We start from the raw sequence: 6,144 nt of genomic DNA, 5'->3' as shown, positions 1-6,144 counted from the left end.
ATGAAGAGGAGTTTGAAGGCTTTTAAGGTGAAACTGTCACGCCAGCAAACTTGCTAGGGACTTGCCCGGCACTTGCTCTCTCCCTCTATTTGTTATCTTTCTTCTATCATTGACAGTCCCTCTAGGTTGTGGGCTGCTTGCCTGTGTTCCTGAGAAGCATCTACGGTACCAGTCTATAGAGTGTGTTTTCTTTAGTGAATTACCGGTATGTTTACCGGTAATAAACTTGCACTGTTTTATGTATATGTTTGATTACATACAGCCTTGTGACAGTTTTCCTGCATGTCATAAGCATTTGAATATAAATTAAAATGTTAAAATCAAATCTGATATTGTTTTACCTTTTATTTGGTGTGTGGAAGGTGTGCGGAAGAGGGGGTAGTCTTATACGGCGAGTATATAACAAACTCTGTATTTTGAGTGGAAATGTTAGGGGGTCGTCTTATACGCCCAGTCGTCTTATACGCCGGCAAATACGGTAGTTAAAAATCACTTGCCATACCTCACAATTGATCCCAACATACCAGACTATAGCAAACTTTGAGAATTACTTATCTAGTTCAACTCTTTCACTAACAAAAAGGAAAATACGGGTTTTGAGAGGGGAAATTACTTCCTCAAGATTCAGTATCACATCCTATATGGGACTAGAGACTGGGAGCACGACATTCGTGCACTGAGGGAGGGTCCCTCAGCCCGGTCTGCGCCCTCTCGCAGTCCGGGACCCCTAGGGGGATGTCTGACTGCCAGCTTAGGTGCACTCCCCACAGGATCCTTAGCACTGCCACATCCACTGAGAGGTCCTTAGCGCTGCCACAGAGGCGGGAGAGGCTCCTGCCACCGCAGCTGCACTCGCCAGCCATGAGCCCAGCTTCTGGCTGAGAGGCGCTCACCTTGTGGGAGCGCACTGACCACCAGGGGGCAGCTCCTGCATTGAGCGTCTGCCCCCTGGTGGTTAGTGTGCGTTACAGTGACTGGTCATTTCCCAGTCGATTTGCATATTAGGGTTTTATTATATAGGATGATATCTATTCAACTTCACACCATACACCCTATATATATATATAAAGCACTATGATCAGTGCTGATGAATAGAAAGATGAATAAGACAAAGATTAAAACACAACAACAAAAAAACACTACCTTTAAGGCCTCATTAGCACCTGTAGCCAGTGATTACAAACTTCACAACTCCAAATGCCACCAGAATTTCCTGTCCCACAGGCACCTTAAAGTTAGCAAACCAAACTCATTTTCTTTTCTAAACCTGTTTCTCTTTCCTTGTTCTCTAACTTAGTTATGAGCCTTCCATTCATCCAAATGCTTTGACATTCTTGTCTCCTCTGTTCGTCAGTGTGCCTCCTAAGGCCCAATCAATTACATCTCCTGAATATCTTTCAAATCTCTCCTCTCCATCCCAATCCCTCATTTTAGGTCTGAGCTATGGTAAAAGCTATCAAAGTAGTTTGCCTGTCTCTAGCTTTGCCCTGCCTCCCGCAAACTTTCCGAATGGTCTTTCTAAAGTTCATAAATCTGATTATCATGCTAACCAGGATACATCACCTATGGACAAAGCCCAAATTTCTAATTTGGACCTAGCCCATCCTTCCATCCATTTCAAATGCCCTTACTCTGGGCCGAAGAGCCTGAGTTTCAACCAGTGGGTCTCCGTATCTGTGCTTTTCTAGATGCAAGTACCTCTCCCTAAAACTTCCTTTCCCTCTTGACTGAACTCTTCCTCATACCTCAAAACAGTTTAAGTGTTACTTCCTCTGGAAAGCTTTCACATATACCTCATTCCTCCTCACCCAGCCCTTCTAGTTGCTGCCTGCCTCTGAGCACTGGGCCCTACCATACAGATACACACTATTATTCTCCTCTGCCTTCCTGTCTCCCTACCACTCTATACCCTTCATTCAAAAAGTAAAAATCAGGGACAAGGGATAAAATTTCACTTCATAGATTGATCTCAATGTTTATCTTTCAGGAAGTGTACCAATGTTTAGAATTTGCACTTAGGAATCCAGAAAAGCTTGAGTAAAGATGCCATTAAAAAGAGAGCTACCTTTTAGATGCCTGGCTGGAGTAGCTCAGTGGTTGAGTGTCGACCTATGAACCAAGAGATCACGGTTCAATTCCTGGTCAGGGCACATGCCCAGGTTGTGGCCTCAATCCCCAGTGAGGGGTGTGCAGGAGGCAGCTGATCAATGATTTTCTCTCATCATTAATGTTTCTATCTCCCTCTCCCTTCCTCTCTGAAGCCAATAAAAAAAAATTTTTTTTTAAACGAGCTCCCTTCAGATCACGGTAAACTCTGAAATTCAGTGGAAATCCTATCAGTAGCCCTCTGTTGTTGGTAGCTCATCTCAGGCTAGAACTTCCGTGATCACACAAATTGCCTATCACTGGGCCATTGTGAATTTACAATCTCAGTAAAAGCTAATTCCACCTAATAGAAAGCATTTATAAGATAATGAGCATTCTGTCAAGAATTGTACAGTAAGTCCTCACTTAATATTATCAATAGTTTCTGTGACTAAGTGAAACAAAACCAATTTTACCATGGGCCAGCAATTTTCAACTCATGGCACACATAAACTACTGAAATTCTGCCACACAACAAAAAAATATATTTTTTGCCAATTTGACAAAAAATTGGTGTAATTTTTATTTACTCAGATATTTCAAGTTTCAAAGATTCTTGCAACACACCCGTTGAAAATCACTGGCATCTCCTCATCCCTATGGCATCTCATCAACATTTTAAGAAAACAATGCTGCCATATTAATAAGATCTAAGCATTACCTCATAATTAAAGAGACAAACATATTTTTCTAAAACTGGTTGTCTTAGATGTTCTTGTACATAATCCTTTTTCCACTCATTACATTTAAGCTGAATAAATTTTTGGTGATATTTACTTTGCTGGGTGAGGCAAAGCAAATCATTCATGGTTGGTCGATTTGTATTTATTTTAAAAGAACAGTAAATATCTGACAACACTAAAATGCTTAGCATTTACCAGGTAACTCAGTTTATTCTACCCAAACTGAGAGTAAACTAGCTATAAAAATAAACTATGAAAAATACAAAGTTACTTAGGTCAATCCGATAAGGTTTCTACAAGAAATGTCTAGCATATAAAGGGAATAGATAAGACTTGCAAATCTTGTTTCTTGAATTACATTAATGTTTACTGTCTTTACCCAAACCCCTAGAAATTAACTTGTTTCAATAGCATTTTAATCCTTTATTACTATTTGGGGCAAAGTAATTAGGTTTCTATTGCCTGTAAATGTATACAGTGTGTTCACTTAAGAATGATGGCTAAAGAAGAGCAATGTTCAGGTGTGCTTATATAGTATGTTGCTGTAGGAATAATTGATGACTTTTAAGCCATACTATATTTTTAAAGTTAATTTGCACAAATACATTCATGTGTTTTGTCCAATGCAGAATTTAAAATTCAGGAATAAATAAGCTTGAAAAATTTAAAATCAAGGTGATTTCTTATATGCAGATGCTTGATTCTAGATTTTGAAATACTTAATGCACCTCCACATTTACCTTGGATTCTTTTGTGTGTTTTTTAAATTTATTGAGGTGATATTGGTCAACATGAACATACAGATTTCAGGTGTGTGTTTCTATGTTACAAAACCTGTATATTGCACCGTGTGCCCACTACCTTGGATTCTTATACTTTGGATTCAAACAAAAGCCCATAATGTTTTTGACTTGTGTGTAAATGTTATTTATTTAGCAGAGACGTTAAAGATAACTTCCTGAAAAAAAAAAAGTTACTTAGGCCAAAACTTTTTTAAGGAAAGAAGTTAAATATTAAAAGGAAAATAATAGGCCCTGGCCGGGTAGTTCAGTTGGTTAGAGCATCATCCTGATATGGCAAGGTTGCAAGTTTGATCCCCAGTGAGGGCACATATAAGAAGCAACCACCCTAACCGGTTTGGCTCAGTGGATAGAGCGTCAGCCTGCGGACTGAAGGGTCCCAGGTTCGATTCCGGTCAGGGGCATGTACCTTGGTTGCGGGCACATACCCAGTGGGGAGTGGGCAGGAGGCAGCTGATCGATGTTTCTCTCTCATCGATGTTTCTAACTCTCTATCCCTCTTCCTTCCTCTCTGTAAAAAATCAATAAAATATATTAAAAAAAGAATCAACCGACGAATGTATAAATAAGTGGAACGGCAAATCGATGTCCCTCTCTCATTCAAATCAATCAATCAAACCCAGCATTCAGGACATTGCCCACATCCAGCGTTTGCCTTGTGTCTGTTCATTTCATAAACATCTATGAGTGAGAACTTTCGGCCAAGAGAACACGACACTGTAGGCGCCCCCTCCCCCCCCCTTCCACTTTTTGCAGTTTCAGTTACCCGCGGTCTGAGACTATTAAATGGAAAATTCTAGAAATAATCTGTACTGCCGAAACCGGTTTGGCTCAGTGGATAGAGCATCGGCCTGCGGACTGAAAGGTCCCAGGTTCGATTCCGGTCAAGGGCATGTACCTTGGTTGCGGACACATCCCCAGGAGGAGATGTGCAGGAGGCAGCTGATCGATGTTTCTCTCTCATCGATGTTTCTAACTCTCTATCTCTCTCTCCCTTCCTCTCTGTAAAAAAAATCAATAAAATATATATTAAAAAAAAGAAATAATTCTTTCTAAAATTTTAAATTTCACGATGTTCTCAGTAGGGAACTGAGAACTCACCTCACCCCACTCCGTCCCAGCGTGACTCATCCCTTTGTTCAGTGTTGAATCCAAGATATATATGCTCCCCGACCTTAGTCACTTAGTAGCAGCCTAGGTTATCTAACTGTCACAGTATCACACTGCTCCTGTTCAAAAAAACTTCATTTTACTTAATACTGGTCCCAAAGAGTAAGAGCAGTGATGCCGGCAGTTCAAATATGCCAAAGAGCAGTAGTCAGGCACTTCCTCTACGAAAACGTGAAAGTTCTCAACTCAATAAGAAGATATATACTGAGGTTGCTAAAATCTACAGTAAGAATGAATCTTCTATGGGTGAAGGGGAGGAGGGGAGTGCGTGCTAGTTTTGCTGTCGCACTTCAAACTGCAAAAGTTAAAGGCACACAGTGCATAAGTGCTTAGTCACATGGTAAAGGCAGCCCTAGCCAGTTTGGCTCAGTGGATAGAGCATCGGCCTGCGGACTGAAGGGTCCCAGGTTCGATTATGGCCAAGGGCACATGCCTGGGTTGCGGGCTTGAGACCCAGTAGGGGGCGTGCAGGAGGCAGCTGATCAATGATTCTCATCGTTGATGTTTCCATCTCTCCATCCCTCTCTCTTCCTCTCTGAAATCAATAAAAATATTTTTTTAAAAAATGGTAAAGGCATTAAACGTCATTATAGATGTGTACACACGGGAAAAACAGGGTTCCGTGCTATCTGCTGGTTTCAGGCATCCACTGGGGATCTTGCAACCTGTCCCCCATGGATAAGAGGGGACTACGCTTTCCTCAGTGCAGAGAGGATGAGACTCACAGAAATAAGAAGGACGGGGCTATCTGAAAGTGTTCTGAAATTCAGGACCCTATTCCTGAGCGATAATTCTGTTTGGCTTCGACAGTCCGGTTAATCAGCTGCCTATAAAGCTAAGCTGTGCCCACCCCACCTCTCTCCACCAGAGGAGCACAGAATACTTTCCGTGCCGCAGCAGGTGTACAGTGTGCTCTGCTCAGGACGGGGTGTGCGTCTGTGCGCGCACGCGTGTGGATAACAAACGCTTATCAAACTTCCGAGGAAGCGCAGACTCAGAACGCGGTCCGGGTCGGGCGCAGACCTTCCCAGTCATCTCTCACTGCAACCTTTATCCCCAGGGCAACCTGCCTAGCAGGTAGTTCTCCGCCCTCCGCTGCCCTGAACGGGCATTACCGTGCAGGACCGCCCGTTTTCTTCCCGGATAGCACTGCTCCGGGAGCGTCGCGCAGGCCTCCCTCCCACCGCCCCCATCCCCAACCACACACACCACTTCCCTGATGCTGCCTGCGCCACCCGCCGCCAGGTGGGGCCTATAACGGGACTACAGAGGGGCCCGGGCGGGTAGGCCCGCGGGAGAGGGGGGGAGCCCGGGCCGGGGGGCCGGCGTGAGGGGGCAAAGGGGTG

General features: G+C 43.3%; 1 protein-coding gene across 1 annotated transcript in view; it reads right to left on the bottom strand.

Moving 5' to 3' along the window:
• Positions 1–6,144, bottom strand: part of GNE (glucosamine (UDP-N-acetyl)-2-epimerase/N-acetylmannosamine kinase) — a 51,205-nt gene that overhangs the window by 36,114 nt on the left and 8,947 nt on the right. The gene's annotated exons all lie outside the window — the stretch shown is intronic.

The sequence above is a fragment of the Myotis davidii genome, unplaced genomic scaffold (assembly GCF_000327345.1).
Source record: "Myotis davidii unplaced genomic scaffold, ASM32734v1 scaffold534, whole genome shotgun sequence".
Classification (NCBI taxonomy): domain Eukaryota; kingdom Metazoa; phylum Chordata; class Mammalia; order Chiroptera; family Vespertilionidae; genus Myotis; species Myotis davidii.
The sequence above is the reverse complement of the archived record's forward strand: the minus strand, read 5'-3'. Positions and strand labels throughout refer to the sequence as shown.